Genomic DNA, 18,816 nt, shown 5'->3' with positions numbered 1-18,816 from the left:
AGATACAGAACATGACACCTACTCCCCAGCTCAGAAGTCTGTTTGGTCCACTCCACTCCATTTCATTCCATTCTAGTCCACAGTGGCACTGGGAGGTCCAGCAATCATTGGAATGAATGACCTGCACTGAAATGGAGGTTAACTCCTGCCTGAGGATACAGTATCACCCACTGCTCAATGCTCTGTGAAGCTGAGGCCTCTGCAACCTTTGTTCCCTCCCTCTCCATTGCAGGATCTACAGCTCAGAACCACCAGGAAATCACAGGGTCAGGAGGTGAGGAGAGCTATTTACTGCACTTGGAGAGTCACTGGCTTCTTTCTTGGCCCCAGCTGGCCAGGAGAGAAAGGCGAAGGCTGTTTATATTTGCAAAGGGCTGAGAGTGTGAATGAGGGAGGCTATGCCCTGTAGGTCAAATACAGGGCTATGTTCGGAGGGGAGAATCTGCTCTGGCCTCTTGTTCGCTGCTCAATGTCATCACCAAATCTCTGTCCTGCTGTCTACACATACTCTTCTAGCTGAGGAGCGGAGCAACTGCTTTAACAAAACTAGGTGCTGTGGCAGCTGCTAAAGAGACCCAAGCTGGAGCACCCACATGTGACATTTCACAGCCGCCCAAGTCTAACTTAAAGCTTACTCCTAGCACTGGTAAGCAGACACACACACATGACTTTCACCAGTGGCCACTGACCAGCTACCATTCTGGCTTGTAAATTAACACAGACGCAGTGCATATGCTACCTCATGTTCATATCAGGTGCTTCCTAAAAGGATTCTCATCATTTAATATTTAGTAACAGAGGAGTGCAAAGCATAACACCCCAACAGACAAGAGTCCTAACAAAAATGTCAGCTAGTAATTTCCAATTTTATATGAAAAACACTCGCAGAACTAACTGCTAAGGTATAGGCCTATTCAGGCTAAGTTTTATGGAAAAGGCCAAAAGGCAAGAAAAGTTCTGACTAAAGGAGAGGAGGCAGCACCCGTTCCAAGCTGAAGGTGAGGAGCTCAGCTGAGAGAGGTACAAAATGTGGCTAACAGCCCACATATACAATTGGAAAATAAGGTTAAAGAAGAGAAGGACATGAAAAATGAAAAAAAGAGGGGAAATTTTAATCTTATTTCTTTCCTTCTTAAAAGGAAAAAAAAAAAAAAAAAACCCTAATTTAAGTACTGGACCAGAAGGGGAAGACAACTATCTCAGAACACATAAAGATGACAGACTGAATACATGTACCACCTTTCCCAAACTCCGATAACATGACAGTAAAGATATTTTTTTAAAGGCATAAACCTACGAAGATGGGAAGAAAAGGAAGGAGATAATATTAACAGAAGTTTGGAAGCGAGGAGGCAAATGGGCAAGTGGTAAAGGACTCAACATACCCAAGAAGTTGAATCCTAAACTGGCTGTGAAGAAAGCCAAAAATCAAGCCCAGGTAGACTACCTAACCCTTCCTAAAGACTCAGGAATCTGTGGTGCCCAAGGAGGTTGAGAATAAGGCAGGGGAAGGTTCTAAAATAAGGATTGGTTAGAAGTGTGTCTAAGTGGTCCAATTCCAAGGCCCTGTGTGACAGGTGGAATTTTAAGATTGGCAGCATGATGTCCTCCCCCCCGCCCCATACACTCTGATCTCCTCCACATGAGCATGGGCAGAAGCTCTGACTTGCTTCTCCCCAAGAGAATAAGGCAAAGTTGATAGGACACCGCTCCCTGGATCAGGTTATGTTTTCTATAAATTCTTAACGTTATATAAGATTCGGTCTTAGCTGACAAGAGAGAGACTATCTTACTAGCCTTGAAGGAGCAAGCTGCTATGATGTCAATTGCCCACAGAGAGGGCTAGAGAACTGCTGTGGCCTCTAGGAGCAACTGACTTCAGTCCTACAGCTGCAAGGAAGTAAACTTATGTCACAACTACATAAGCTTGGAAGCAAACCCTGAGCGACAGATGAACACACAGGCTAGCTGGTTCCTTGACTGTAGCCTAAAAGATCCTGAACAGAGGTCTAAGCTGTGCCCTGACTCCTGACCCATGTGAACTGTACATACTAAAATGTGTATATTTTGAACTGCTAAAGTTTTGGTAGTTTGTTACACAGCAATAGAAATCCTGCCAGACTGGGGTTTATTTTCTGGAGAGGTTTAAAACTGAGGGTCTCTGAACCAGGGGACATTAATATGGATGAGGGCAGAGGTGCTGTACTGACAATGAGCTTATGTATGGCCAACAATAAGATCCCCAGTTTTCTTTCTCAGCTCCCAGAACAAAGCTTGGCCTTCACCCTCCAGACACTCTCCTTTGGGGGATGTGAACAGCCTAGAGGACAGACCTCAATAAAATTGAAGGCTCCCTAACCAAGTTAACAGATAACCAAGGAACATGATTCTTCTCTAAAATGGCAAAGATCAAAACAAACTAGAAGACAGTCGGTTAGAGAAAACAGAAATTACAAAGAAAATTTCAAAATAAATGGAATTACTAATATCCAGAGAGAGAGAAGATACTGCACTGATGAAACAAGGATATGGCTAAAACAAAAAAGTATTCAGAAAAGATAAAGGAGGGTAGGGGTGGCATGGTGATAATGGGTGAGGGTAGTCAAAAGGTATAAACTTCCAGTTACAAGATAAAAAAGTTCTGGGGACATAATATATAGCATGGTGACTATAGTTAATACTGTGTCATATATTTGAAAGTTGCTATCAGAGAGTAGATCTTAGAAGTTCTCATAAGAAAAAAAAACAAATGATGTGAGGTGATGGATGTTAACTAAATTTACTGTGGTAAAGTCATTATGTAATATATATATATCAAATCACTATGTTCTACACCCTAAACTAATACAATGATATAATTATATTTCAATAAAATGGGGGCAGGGAGAAAAGAAAGAGGAGCTTTTAGAAACTAAAAATGAAAGCAAACAAACATACTTCAACATAATAAAGGCCACATGTAACAAACCCACAGCTAACGTTACTCAATGGTGAAAAACTGAAAGCTTTCCCTCTAAGATCAGAACAAGAGGAAGACATCCACTCTCACCATTTTTATTCAAAATAGTACTAAAAGTCCTAGCCACAGAAGTCAGACAAGAACAAGAAATAAAACGCATCCAGTTGATAAGTAAAACTGTTGACTACTTGCAGATGACATGATCCTATATACAGAAAACCCTAAGGACTCCACCAAAAAACTATCAGAATAAATGAATTTAGTAAAGTTGCAGGATACAGAAATCTGTTGCATTTCTATACACTAATAATGAAGTAGCAGAAAAAGAACTTAAGAAAACAATCCCATTTACAATTGCACCAAAAATAATAAAATATCTAGGAATAAATTTAACCAAGGAGGTGAAAGGCCTATACTCTGAAAGACACTAATGAAACAAATTGAGGATGATACAAACAGAAAAACAAACCATGCCCCTGGATTGGAGGAATATTCTTAAAATGCCCATACTACCCAAAGCAATCTACAGATTCAATGTAATCCCTACCAAAATACCAAGAATATTTTTCACAGAACTAGAACAAACAATCCTAAAATTCGAATGGAACCACAAAAGACCGTGAACAGCCAAAGCAACTCTGAGAAAGAACAAAGCTGGAGGTATCTCAGTCCCAGATTTCAAACTATACTTCAAAGTTGTAGTAATAAAAACAATATGGTACAGGGACATAAACAGACATAGATCAATGGAACAAGAATAGAGAACCAAAAATAAACTCACAATTATATGGTGAATTAATCTACAACAAAGAAAGACTACACAATGGAGAAAGGACAGTCTCTGCAACAAGTGGTGTTGGGAAAACTGGACAGCTACATGCCAAAGAAAGAAACTAGACCACTTCCTTACACCATACACAAAAATAAAGTGGATTAAAGACTTAAATGCAAGATCAGAAACCATAAAACTCCTAAAACATAGGCCGTAATCTCTTGGACGTGGGCCTTAGCAATATTTTTCTCAACAGCTCTCCTCAGGCAAAGGAAACAAAAGCAAAAATAAAGCACTGAGACTACTCCAAAATACAAAGCTTCTACACAGGAAAGGAACTATCAAAAAATGAAAAGGCAACCTACAGAATGAGAAGACATTTGCAAATGACTATCCACAGGGGTTAGTATCCAAAATACTTAAGAATTCATACAATTCAGCACCAAAAAAAAGGTAATAATTTGATTTAAAAATGGGCAGAGGACCTGAAAAGACATTTCTCCAAAGAAGAATGACTAATAGACACATGTAAAGATGCTCAACATCACTCATCATCAGGGAAATGCAAATCAAAACCATAATGAGTATCACCTTGCATATGTCACAATGATTATAAAAAAGACAAGAATAACAAGTGTTGGAAGGATGTAGAGAAAAGGGAACCCTCCTGCACTGTGAGTGGGAATGCAAACTGATGCAGCCACTGTGGGAAACAGTATGGAGGTTCCTCAAAAATTAAAAATAGAAATACCAAACGATCCAGTAAATCCACTGCTGGGTATTTACCAAAGAAAAAGAAAACATTAATTTGAAAAGACCTATGCACCCCACTGTTTACTGTAGCATTATTTACAACACAAAACACTTCAGTGTTCACTGATAGATGAATGGATAAAGAATATGTGGTATACACATACAATGAAATATTACTCGGCCACAAAAAAGAATGAACCCTTGCATCCGCGGGAACATGGATGGACTTAGAGGGTATTACACTAAGTGAAATAAGTCAGGCTGAGAAAGATAACTACTGTGTGATTTTATTTATATGTGAAATCTTTAAAAACAAAGCAAATAGTGAATGAACAAACAAGAGAAACAGACTCCTAGATACAGGAAAAGAAACAAATCAAAACAACTGGTAGTTGCCAGAGAAGAAGGGAGTAGAGGATGGGCAAAATAGGCAAAAGGAATTAAAAGGTACAAACTTCCAGTTATAAAACAAGTCAGTCACAGGGCTAAAAAGTGGAGCAAAAGGAATATATTCAATAATATTGTATTATCTTTGTATGGTGACAGATGGTAACTACACTTACTGTGGTGAGCAATGCAAAATATATAGAATCGTGGAATCACTATGTTCTACATTTGCAGCTGACATAACACTGTGTCAATAATACTTCAATTAAACACATACAATGAACAAAAAAATTTTCAGAAATATAATGAAGGGTAAAGTTATAATCTCCCAAAAAAGGTTAAAAAATATATATATATACAACTTTCTTGGTACAGACATGTGTCTTCTGCAGGAATGTAGTTGGAAAGACTAAATGAGAATAAATCAGAGGGGCGCCTGGGTGGCTCAGTTGGTTAAGTGACTGCCTTCGGCTCAGGTCATGATCTCAGGGTCCTGGGATCGAGCCCCGCATCGGGCTCCCTGCTCGGCAGGAAGCCTGCTTCTCCCTCTCCCACTCCTCCTGCTTGTGTTCCCTCTCCCGCTGTCTCTCTCTGGGTCAATTAAATAAAATCTTTAAAAAAATAAAAAAATAAAGAATAAATCAGAGGACCTTAAATGCCTACCAAACAATTTAGATTTTAACTGCTTTGCACCTACAGGAGTGAAGTGAAAAAATAGTCACTGTTTTAAGAAGTAGAAAACTCTGGGCGCCTGGGTGGCTCAGATGGTTAAGCGTCTGCCTTCGGCTCAGGTCATGATCCCAGGGTCCTGGGATCGAGTCCCGCATCGGGCTCCCTGCTCCTTGGGAGCCTGCTTCTCCCTCTGCCTCTCTCTCTCTCTCTCTCATGAATAAATAAAAAGTTAAAAAAAAAATACCATCAACTTAAAAAAAAAAAGAAGTAGAAAACTCTAAATACTGAAAACATCAACCTATTCAGAAATAGAAAGCTACAAATTCAATCTTCAATGAATGAAGCATATAGCCTAATTAGGGGACTACAGAAATCTAACAACCTGGGTTAGAGCAGTGACAGAATAAAATTATCTAGGGGGAAATCCTAAGTACTTCACTGTGACAATCCTTAGGAGTTATCAATAAACCAAAAATCCTCTGAATACATCAATACATACACAAATACAATGCCTACATCCAATTCTCACTGAGCAGAAAGAAACCCGAAGAGTCTCTGCCTGGCCTGCCCAGTCTCCTGGCAGTATTGTTAACCAGATATCCCAAACACTACCATGTAGCTCTTAGTTAAGTCATCATTTGCTAAATCAACAAAATTTGAGTTTATGTGTATGATCTTGCATGTTCAATATGGTATTATCATTTCCAAAAACTATCAAACCATGTACCCCGGTTTTAGTTCAGGAAATATTTACCATTAGTTATATGCTTAACTGATATTTGTTGCTATATGCAGTAGTTAAAAAATACAGTGTACATGCTACTTTAGATACTGTCTGGGTTTCTTTCAAGAAGTTAAAAAATACCAGTTTAATATTCTTTTAAAAACACCATTTAAATGGCTTTCTGGCTTTATTTAAATGGGATTTATGCCTTACAGCATATAAAGATGGAAGGATTTTGGAAGGAAACACATCTCCTCATTGGCTTATCTGGCAGCTTGGTTGGGTTGTGCTTCTTTTAAGAACCCGGGCTCACAGTTTATAAAGACTCACAACAGGCACATTCAACACCACATAAGCAGGAGGTAAAATGAATTCCAACATAAACTCAGGCTAGCCACTAAAATCCAGTGGATTTTTAACCACTAATTATACCTCTACCAGAATTTAGTTAACCAAAAGCATTGTCAATATTTAGCCATCTTAGTGTTTTGTTAATGTGCACTTAACATTAACAATGAGCACCACACAAAGCCACGAGGAGGCACACCAACTAAGACAGTGCTAAAACGATGAAACAAAATCAGAGCAGTGGAGAGTTGTTCCGCACAACAACGAAGTTCGTGAGGTGCTGCCGACAGCAGTGGAGGAGGGGCAGCAGCAGAGCCCGGGCCGACCCTGGTCCCCACCCCGGAGAAACCCGATCCGAGGACAGAACGCTCGTCTGTACTCAGCCAAGGAGCAGACAGCTGCTAGAGCAGGCAGGCTGACAAAGCAATGAGCCTCCGAGTTCCAGTCTGGTAGAGCAAAATACCTTTGTCCTTCAGCAACAACCATGTTAATCAGAGCCATCCCTCACTTCGAGAGACCCTTACACATTTGCTTCAAAGTGCAAAGTGTACATACAGGACACGGTTCTAGAGAAGAACTGCCTCTCCAAAGGGAAGTAAAGGAAAATTTCAGTGGCTTTGGGGCTGCTAGACATGGAACTGAGAGTATAAGATAAATTTTAGTGTGTTTTAAGATAATACAATAAACCAATTAAAAAGTATCCATTTAGACCGTAGTTGTTCAGTATTATCCTATGTAGAAAGTTCTTACAAGAGTCACAAAAATATCTACTGTCTATTCTCATAAAACTGCCAGACAGGAGGAGGGTCAACAACAAATGATTAAAACACAAAGCAGATTGTTAGAAGATGGATAAAAGGGCAGTGGAGTAGGTATCTGCAAACTCAAGTGCAGGTGGCTTAGAAATGGGCCAATATAAACATACGGGTGATTCTCTTTCCTTCCCTCTCGCACATGCACGCAAACATGCTGGCTTCCACCGTAAGAAGACCTCCCTTTCTTTCACTCGTGAGGTGAAATGGGAAAAAAAGAGGACAAATATTTAGAACAAACTCCCCAAAATGAACAGCCTTAATGATGTAGGTCAGTGATTCTTACACATATTTCCAAGACAAAGTTTTCACCAAAAGGTAAAGAATAAAGTATTTGTTTTCTGTAAATTTTAATTTATTTAATACAAAGATCTTTCTGTCCATTCTGAGATCAAGTTGTTCCTATTTTGTGATAAAATTATCCTTTGTTTTGTGAAATGTTGATTATAGTAGATGGTGATTTTGTTTTCAATGTCCTTGCAAGACAAAATAAAATTACCAGCTTTGTATCAGCCCCCTGTGAGTTGAAATGTCATATTTAGTACTGTAGTAACAGCTTCTGCCTATAACTCTGGGTGGGTGGTATCTGCCATAGCAATTTAAACAGCAAAAAAGACTGGTCCCAGGCATGGGGCTCAACTAGCCCAGCACCTCACCTCTCAAGTGTCCTCAGGATTCCAACTCTCCAGTGAGCCTGGGTGAGGCCACTGCCACCCCCCTTCACCCCACATAGCCCAGTGGCCCCTCTGTTAGTCAGACTCCTCCCCGAGAGGCGCACACACAATGGCAGCAGCTTTCATGTGCATAAGGTTCACAAATAGCTTCCAAATCACAGGCAAGTCCTGTCTGTCACAAGGCTGACACCACACTGATGAGAGTCCCTCAAGTGGCAGGTGAAGTGAAACCTCTTTGTGCCAAACTATTTCCTAAATAAATCTGCTGTTATTTTGTCTTGGCTGGTACACATCTCCAGTCTGACAGGCAATCAAAAAGGTTTTGGAAAGAACATCCTAAAGTGCTAAATGTGTTATTTTACAAGGACTTCTCACTTATCTTGGTATCCCTTGTTCCCTCAAACTTCAATTCTCCCACATGAAAATTTCTATCTTCAATTCCGTTTCTTCTTTTCCCCCTTCATTTCAGAAGTGTATGTGCATCTTTCCAAGACAAACATGTGGTCTATCAAATTCCTCTTACTTTATCACTGAATCTAACACTTAGTTACAAAAAGTTCAAACTTTCCCATGCAAAAAGAGAGAGACAACTGAATAAAGCCTATTCCAAAGTATACTCCTGAATACCTCTTACCCCCAACCCCTTCCAGCTCCGGGTCTAGCTTTCTCCTGCCCTTTAGTGGCAACTTCCTGCTTCCACCTACACACACCCTTCCACCAGAGATTCAATACTGCTTTATCTCAATATTCCAGTCAACAACTGTTCTCTTAAAGGTAACAATGACCGTCCAATCTCAAAATCAAACAGCATTTCCAACTTTCTTCATCAGCTTTTTGGTCAAGAACTGATCAATCCTGCCTTTCTGAAACTCTCTTGCCAATCATGACATTAATTTTCTAATTCTCAGCTTAATTCTCCTCTCACTTCTGACTCCCCTCTCTCCTTTCTAAAGCCTTTCCCTGTTAATCTGTCAAAGTACAGGGACAAAGCCCAAGGAGCTCCCCTTGCAATGGTATGAAGAAAGCGATGCATTTCAGGGGAGGGTTTGGATATATGTGAGGTCCAGAGTGGCCTTAGTGGGCAGTAATGGAAGGAGGAAGGGAGAAGGCAAAGTCGGAATCTGATAGAAATTTAGTAGGAACTCTTAGCACTGTCTTAACAGTTATTGGGCCTTGACAACACTAGAAAAATAATGTCTACTACAAAGCAATGACTTTCAAACCTTACTCCAGATGGGGGAAGAAGGTTTTGATATTTTTTAAATGCTTCATTTCCCTGAAATCTGTTTTAAGAAAGGGTTACAGTGCTTTCAAAACCTTTAAAAGTACACTTCATAGTAAGATACAACTAAACACACAAGGAACTTGAAAATAAGAACAGCATACAAAAATTCCAATTCAACCCTCAGTTTCTTATCTAGCAAGTGTGGCCAATGATATCCTACATACCACCTCACTGAACTAAACCGCGAGAAAGTAAAGGAAGTACTATATAAAATGGCTTTGAACCCTACAGCACTATTTAAACCCACACAATTATTTTTAAAGCAGTAAGTGCTAAAATTTCCATAGAAATAACGACTACTTGAGTATTAATAACAGCTATCACAAAAATCTAAAGCTACATTTTGGCTTTCCAATAATCAACTTAATCTTTTCATTTTAAAGGTCAAAATTAATGTGGTAAAAATCCACATAGCTAACAAAAGTATTATACTGAAATCAAATAATACAAACATTAATATCATATTATTAAGGTATGTACTGATTTAATAAAATTTAAAATTTAAAAACAGACTTGCAAGAATGGTGGAAATGCCTCCTAAAGATTGCAAATGTGTACCCCTTAATAAGAGACGTTTTAGAGACCTACCTTTTAAAACCCAAAGATTGCTTTAAGCATGTTTTAATTTCACTACACAGTGAACTCTGTATTTCTATATTAGATACATACCTGAAATAACTGCTCTGTGCATCTGTAATTTGAAAATATATTCCTCATTTTAATTTGAAAACTAGAGTCTCACAAAATACTCTAAAGTAATAAAAAATTATACCTGAAAATCCTACCCTGTTCAGAGAACAATCTGCTTTCATAAGTGTGAAGCCTCTATTGTACATTTAACTCCCATAAAATATCAAGAAGTTGGTCAAATGAGTAATTAATCCATATATTCATTAAAAGCAGACATTTAAAGATATACTTCTCAGTAATTCTCATTTAACCATAGGATTTAAATTCAGTATTCCATGAAAGCAGTATCACGATCCTAGGTATTTAACAGAATCTCCTAGCTTTTGTAAAGGCCACAAGGTGCTGCTTCCTTCTACAGCACACACATAAAAGTTATTATTCCTTTACTATCCATTAATGAAATAGATCCTAACTTATTTTAAATTCCTATGTATAGACCTTTATTTGAAAAGATTAATAGCTTATTAGTTAGGACCTATTCACAATTATAAGCAAAGATACCTAACTTAAATGAGTCCGAGCCAAAATAATTTATTGGCCCACATAATTTAAAACACCAAGAGAGGGGGCACCTGGTGGCTCAGTCGGTTGGGCATCTGTCCTTGGTTCAGGTCATGGTCCCAGGATCAAGCCCTGCATTGGGCTCCCTGCTCAGCAGGGAGCCTGCTTCTCCCTCTGCCCCTCTGCGCACACATACGCACGCGCTCTCTTGCTCTCAAAGCTAAAAAAAAAAAAAAAAAAAAAAAACCCACAAAGGGAGGGCCCAAAGGGTAGTGTCATTAAGGGCTCATCACCTCAACTATGGGTTGACTTCATTTTGAGACAGGCTCTCCACACATGATGTCTTGGAAAAGACAGACATCAGAAGTTCAAGACCCACATCCAACTCACAGCTACCTCAGAAAAAAGGACCTTTTGAAAGAGCCCTCCCCAGTACTTTTGCCATAGCTCCAATCAGTTTAGATTAGGCCAAACACCCTGCTCTGAGATGATCATTGTTCTTAGAAAAAAGCAGAGCTCTGGTGGGCTGGGCTTGAGTCCTGTACCACTCCTGTGGGGTCAGGGGGAGACTCTTGATGGAATGAAAAGGGTTATTATAAAATGAGGGGTGTTAGTACCCTAGAGGATGTTAGATGAACAAATAACATCTATGTTAGTCACAGGGGAGTGTTACCCCAAAAATACCACCAGGGTGTTTTGAGGAGCACTGGCAGACTATCAAATGCAAAAACTGTACAAAGCAGAGCTATTGGTTTACATGTAGTTATTCTCACCAATTTACTCATTTTCAAAAAACAAATAGTGACAAATGCCTCCTTTTCCCTGCCAACTTTCCTATATGCATTTAATCTTAAAAGCTGAATTATGAACACAAATGTATGACAGACTGAAATTTAATAGTTAAAACTATAAAACTTCAAGAAGAAAGCATAGGAGAAAATCTTCATAATCTCGGAGTAGGCAAAGAATTCCCAGGACACAAAAAGCATGAATTATACAAGAAAAACCAACAAACTGGACTTCATAAAAATTTAAAAGTTTGGCTCTTAAAAAGGCACTAGTGAAAACCCCACACATAACACCATACTTAATGGTGAAAGACTGAGTGCATTTGCTCAAGATCAAGAACAAGACAAACACATCCACTGTCACTATTTCTATTCAGCACTGTACTAGAAATTCTAGCCAGTGCAATTAGGCAAGAAAAAGAAGTAAAACTACCTCTATTTATAGATAACATGATCTTGTATGGAGAATCCTAAGGAACCCACTAAAGACTATTAGACCTATAAACAAGCTGAGCATGATTGTAGGGTACAAAACTCAATATACAAAAGTTGATTGTATTTCTATATAGTCTACCAATGAATAATGGCAAAAAAAATTTTAATTCCATTTATAATACCATCAAAAAGAATAAACTTAATAAAAAGTACAAAATATATATACTGGAAACTACAAAACATCATTGAAAGAAATTAAGACCTAAATAAATTGAAATGACATCTTATGTTGACAAATGGAAATCTAACATTAAGACAGAAATATTTCTCAAATTGTTCTACAGATTCAATGCAATCCCTAAAAAATTCCAGCTGGATTTTTTTTTTTTTTTTTACAGAAATTGATGAGCAGATGCTAAAATTCATATGAAAATGCAAGGGACCCAGAATTGCCAAAATAATTTCAAAAAAGAGTAAGGTTGAAGATTCACATCTCTCAATTTCAAAACTTACCACAAAGCTATAGACATTAAGGCAGTGTGGTACTGGCCTAAGGCCAGACATATAGATCAGCGAGACAGAACTGGGAGTCCAGAAATAAACCCTCACATTTAGGGTAAACTGATTTTTGACAAGACTACCAAGACAACTCAATGGGGAAATAGTCTTTTTACCAAATGGTGCTGGGATCATGGGACAGCCATATGCTAAAGAATGAAGCTGGATCCCTTCCTCACACCATACACAAAAATTAATTCGGGTCACAGACTTAAATGTAAGAACTAAAACTATAAAATAACTCTTAGAAGAAAACATAGGAGCAAATATTTGTGACTTCGGATTAGATAATGGTTTCTCAGCTACAACTCCAAAAGCACATGCAAAAGAAAAAATAGATAAATTGGACTTCATCAAAAATCACAAACTTTGGGGGGTGTCTGGGTGGCTCAGTCGTTAAGCGTCTGCTTTCAGCTCAGGTCATGATCCCAGGGTCCTGGGATCAAGCCCGCATCAGGCTCCCTGCTCAGCGGAGAGCCAGCAGGGAGCCTGCTTCTCCCTCTCCTACTCCCTCTCCCACAAGCAGTGTTCCCTCTCTTGCTGTGTCTTTCTCTGTCAAATAAACAAAATCTTAAAAAAAAAAAAAAAAATCCCAAACTTTGGGCTGCAAACAATACCATCAAGAAAATGAAAACACAACCCACAGAATGGGAGAAAATATTTGCAAATCATTTACCTGATAAGGGGCTTTTACATGGAATATAAAGAACTCTTAAATCTCAGTCATAAGAAGACAAAGCAAATTTTCAAATGGGCAGAGGATATAGACTTTTCTCCCAAGAAGACATATAATGGCTAATAAGCACATTAAAAGAAAAAAAAGCTTAACATCATTAGCTATTAGAAAAATGCAAATAAAAGCTACAATGAGATACCACTTTGCACCCACTAGCTGGCTATAATAAAACACAGAAAATAAGTGTTGGCTAGATGGAAATGTAAAATAGTATACCCACTATGAAAAACAGTTTTGCAATTCCCCAAAATGTTAATACAGCCCTTCTCTTTTGGCCTTCTGTTTAAATCCTTCCCCCATCTCCCCAGTTCTATAAAATTTTCCCTGACTACATTTTTATTTCTCCCATGTCTGATCTGCCAGAGCAGTTTGTGATTGTATCACATATTTATTGGCGTATTTATAATTACCTGTCCTGTTATTTTTCTTTAAGTTGTGTTGTGATTATCTTCCTCTGAGCTCCTTACGGTAAGGACATGCTTGGGCAAGAGAACATGATGGGACCGAACCTTTATTAAGTATCTGCTTAATAAATACTTAATATGCATTACCTTAAAACAAGCTTTAAACTCAGAGCCTGAGTTTCTTCACGTATAAATCATGATACTATGACCAAGGCCTGTTGTAAAAACAGGGAAAAGTCCAAGATATCCTAAGTTAAAAAAGCAAGGTGTGGAAACAGTGTCTCTAACATATTACCATTTGTGTTTATAAAAAAAAAATGGAGGTAGAGGGCTCCTGGGTGGCTCAGATGGTTAGGCATCTGCCTTCCGCTCAGGTCATGGTCCCAGGGTCCTGGGATCCAGCCCCACGTTGGGCTCCCTGCTCCGCGGGAAGCCTGCTTCTCCCTCTCCCACTCCCCCTGCTTGTGTTCCCTCTTGCTGTGTCTCTCTGTCAAATGAATTAGTGAAATATTAAAAAAAAATTTATTTATTTTAAAGGGGGGGTGGAGGAGTAGGAAAGGGACAAGCAGGCTGTGTTGAGCACGACTTGGAGCTCAATTCCATGACCCTGAGATCACGACCTGAACCGAAATCAAGAGTCAGATGCCCAATCAACTGAGCCACCCAGGTGCCCCATATGTGTTTCTATAGATTAAATATACCTAAAGTGACTTGCACAGGAAACTTGCAACGGCAACTGCCTTTCAGACAGGAAATGGGAAAACTTATTGTTTCTCTATACCCTTTTCTACTGTTTGAATTGTCTTATCATGTGCATTCATAACCTCCAAAATAAAATTTTTGAATAAAAATTACAATGTATACAATAACCACACATATACAGATATATGAAATACATATTTTTTGAAATATATTTTTAAGATATTAATACCACAGGGTTATTTCTACCCTTTGAGGTAAAAATAAACTTCATTCCAGTTGTAATTATCTTACTAATATTTATCATCACCCTTACTTTCTTTGAAAGTGCTTATTTTGACATCATGTTCTACTGAGACATGACATTAATTTACTGGATGTCTTCTTTTCATCTAGGGAGTTAGAAGACTGACCCATGCTTTATTTTTTTTAAGATTTTATTTATTTATTCATGAGAGACAGAGAGAGGCAGAGGGAGAAGCAGGCTCCCCGCTGAGCAGAGAGCCCGACACAGGGCTTGATCCCAGGATCCCGAGATCATGACCTGAGCCAAAGGCAGATGCTTAACCATCTGAGCCACCCAGGAGCCCGTATTTTAATTAGTAGTATATGTGCCTGGTGAACAAAGTCATTACACATCCTGGTTTTGCCCAGGATAATCCTGCTTTATGCCTACTGCCCTGGCATAATTACCAATGATAATTATATGATCACCCAACTAATGAACCAAAGAGAAAAGTTTATTCTTCTTATAACATCAGGAGAACCATTCCACCAACTTAAGGAAAAAATTAAACAATTTTTTATAGTAAATTCCTCTTTTGGAAGTATTGAGAAGTGTATAACAACATGACTAACATTTTGGGTTTGTTTTTTTTTTTTTTTAGAGAAAAGAAGCGTGCACATGCGTGATGCAGGGGTGGGGAAGGGGGGGAGAGGGGGAGGGGGAGGGAGGAAGGGAGGGGGGAGAGAGAGAGAGAGAGAGAGAGAGAGAGAGAGAGAGAATCTTAACAGGCTCCACGCTCAGCACAGAGCCTGATGCAGGGCTCATTCTCAAGACCCTAAGATCAGGGCCCAAGCCAAAATTAAGAGTCTGACCCTTAACTGACTGAGCCACCCAAACGCCCCTAACATGACTAACATTTTGACCTCACAAAGCATACCTGGTTCCTATCCTTAGAGTATTTCAAGGTAGGAGTTATTTGTTCATCCTGATAAATCATTTTAAGAGAAAAAAAACCCCAGCTAGATACCATACTACTGTTATTTTTTTCTTTAAATTTTTTATTGTTATGTTAATCACCATACATTACATCGTCAGTTTTTGATGTAGTGTTCCATGATTCATTGTTTGTGCATAACACCCAGTCCTCCACGCAGAACGTGCCCTCTTTAATACCCATCACCAGGCTAACCCATCCCCCCACCCCCTCCCCTCTAGAACCCTCAGTTTGTTTTTCAGAGTCCATCGTCTCTCATGGTTCGTCTCCCCCTCCGATTTACCCCCCTTCATTCTTCCCCTCCTGCTATCATCTTTTTTTTTCTTAACATATATTGCATTATTTATTTCAGAGGTACAGATCTGATTCAACAGTCTTGCACAATTCACAGCGCTCACCATAGCACATACCCTCCCCACTGTCTATCACCCAGCCACCCCATCCCTCCCACCCCCCATACTACTGTTATTTTAGGAAGAAAAAAAAAAAAGGCTGCCTCTATTTTTCATCTCTAACAATTCCATCTCGAATGGTATACTTCAGGATATAGTAAATATAACTTAAACACTCCAGTTTCCCTTTTCATTATCCATTCTTGAAGATGTTTAAGAAGCAATTTAAAAAAGTCAAATGTTACATTAGATCATAAAAGATTTATTTAATCATTCCTTCCTGACCACTGAGAACTACTTTCTCTCATAAGCACTGGAAGTTTATGATAAAACAAGAAGTTTCCCAAAATAACAGACAATAACAAAACCTGAGCACTGGTTTTCAAACTTCAGTTGACTAAGGACCATTCTGGAGCAGGGTTTGCAAACTATGACTCACATGAGCCAATCAGACCCACTGACTGTTTTGTTCAAACAAGGTAAGAATGGCAAATTTTACATTTTTTAAGTAACTGAAAACAATTTAAAGAAAATAATACTTTGTGACACTAATATCTTATTAGTGTCTATAAATAAAGTTTTATTGGAACACCACCACGTTCCTTCATTTATGTATGGCCTTTCGCTGCTTTTGTACTATGGGTAGAGTTGAATAGTTTGGAGACCACACGGCCTGCAAAGCCTAACATATTTACTATTTGGACCTGTACTGAAACAATGGGGGAGGGTGAGATGGAGAAAAGAGGAATTTCCATTTTTAACAACCACCTGGTGCAATTCTGTCATAGATAATATATTTAGAAAAAACTGATCTAGACCATTCCTCTACAGATGCTCATAAACACGGGAAACTGTCAAGTGGAGACTTCTAATTTCATAGCTGAGTAAGATGTGAGCAATTTCAGAGAACAGAGAGGCTTCCTTCTTTCTGCCAACACAGTACATAAATGCAGAGGCAACTCAGCCTCCCCTCCCTTAAAGGCACGCAATGCACACTGCCAGACATTTAGATTCTGAGGTTAAAAGGAGAAGTCCATTAAGCAGAACATTTAAATTTCATGTGATAAATTAATTTCATTTTACCTTAAAATTTGTGCTTTTGAAGATAGGCTTACAAAGTCCTTTGTAGCCTATGGATCACATTTTCTTTTTTACCACCAAAAAAACTACTTTAACAGTTTACCTTTCACATGCAGACCTTTAATCTACCTAGAACTTTCTTCATATATGGTATTAGGGTAGGAGTTCAGTTTTATTTGCCTCCATATGGTGAGTCAGTTTTCCCTACACCCATCTATTAAACTCTCCATTCTTTCTACCACTGTTTTTCTGGTACTGTGGTAATCACGTATTAAAATCCAAATACATGCGTGTCTATCTCTGAGCACTCTAAATCTTCTTCATTTGTCTATCTTACTACAATACAAGGCCAGGGCAAGAGTAACATTGTACTACTGGGGCACATCTTTATACATCTGGTAATGCAACAACCACTCTCTCCCAACATATTCTTTTTCTAGGACTGACCTAGCTGTTCCTGAACACATTCTCCATACCTAAATTTAGATTAAGTTTATAGAGCTGCTCAAAGAAAATAAAATCCAACTGGAATTTAGACTGGAATTGAATTAAATTTATAATGAAGAATTAATACCTATACACTATAAAGTTAACAGATAGTGGTCAGAGAGGGAGAAGATACATGCAAAACCTAGAACAAAGGTTTAATATCTAACATATCCAAACAGAACTTTGGTACAAAGAGTAGGCAAATGATATGAGGCAATATACAGAATAGGATACACAAAAATTTAACAAGAGACTAACATAAAAAGGGGTACAATCCAATAAAAGGCAAATCAAATTATAAGATACCATTTTATATCTACAGAATGATAAAAAGTTGAAAATCCAACCATGCCAAGGAGATCTAGGGATACAAGAACTCTCATGCCCCACAACTAGTAGGCACGGAGAAGAATACCACCATTCTGGAGAAGTATCTGGCCAAATTAAGTAAAACTGAACTTCAGCAAACTCTGTGATCCCTCTGCAGTTTGGCTAAATTCTTACAGGGGTTCACAGAAGCATATGCTAGAATGCTCCCTGTTGCTCTGCCAGTGGTGGGAGAGAGCTGGAAGCAACCAGGGCTTCTGCAGACAGAAAGGATATGTACCCAGTGGAATTTTATATAGCAGTTCACAGCAATGAATTGGGCCTTTGCAGAGCAACAGGGAGGTTAAAACATAGTGCTCAGTAAAAAAGTGGGAAACAAAATGAGATATCATTTATATAAGTTAAAAATACAAATACACTAAATACACTGGCAGGAAGACATAATTAATAATGTTTAGAAACACATTAGAAGGAGTGCTTTGGGGTTAATTGGAGTAGCAAATGAGGATAAAATGGAATAAAATAAGCAAATAGGAAAAAGGAGAAAAAGGAACTTACAATTTATACAAACTCTCAATTTTTATTTTTTGGTGGAGAGACTGCTAACAAACACCAAACTAGCTACTGTAGCCTGCACCTGGGAGACACCACTCCCAACGTAACACAACACACACACACAGCTCTACCACTAAAATTACTGTTACATACCCCAGTTTTACATGTAACAAAAGAGCCCTAAGCATAAAATTTATATATATATATAAATGGGGAAAGAAATATTAAGAAGACATCTTGAATTGGTACAATCACAATGCAGGATAAAGATGGTATTATCTGTAATTTGAGTAAAAAGTAGGATACCCATTAAAGAGATAAAAGAACACAAGAAAAGCATTTGGGTGAAGGAACTATTTTAGACAGGTTTTGTTTTTAAGTTCCAGTGTTTGGTTGAAAACACTGACTCCAGAGGGCAGTCGAGGATGGCTGTAGATAGATATGAGAGTCCTCTGGATTGTCCACTGTTGTAAAAGCCACATATGTATTAAATATGCCTGTGGCATGGAAGATGTATGCAGTGCTAATGACATGAACGCTTTAGGGAAAGTGGAAA

The 18,816-nt window shown here is 38.5% G+C and overlaps 1 protein-coding gene across 2 annotated transcripts in view; it reads right to left on the bottom strand.

The window, feature by feature from the left end:
* The window catches only part of UBE2E1 (ubiquitin conjugating enzyme E2 E1), a 79,363-nt gene that overhangs the window by 17,159 nt on the left and 43,388 nt on the right, over positions 1 to 18,816 (bottom strand). The window lies entirely within an intron of this gene.

The sequence above is a fragment of the Eumetopias jubatus genome, unplaced genomic scaffold (assembly GCF_037043125.1).
Source record: "Eumetopias jubatus isolate StellerSeaLion01/CBP00866 unplaced genomic scaffold, mEumJub1_p1.0 scaffold_1, whole genome shotgun sequence".
Classification (NCBI taxonomy): Eukaryota; Metazoa; Chordata; class Mammalia; order Carnivora; family Otariidae; genus Eumetopias; species Eumetopias jubatus.
This window is presented reverse-complemented; position numbering and strand designations above follow the sequence as displayed.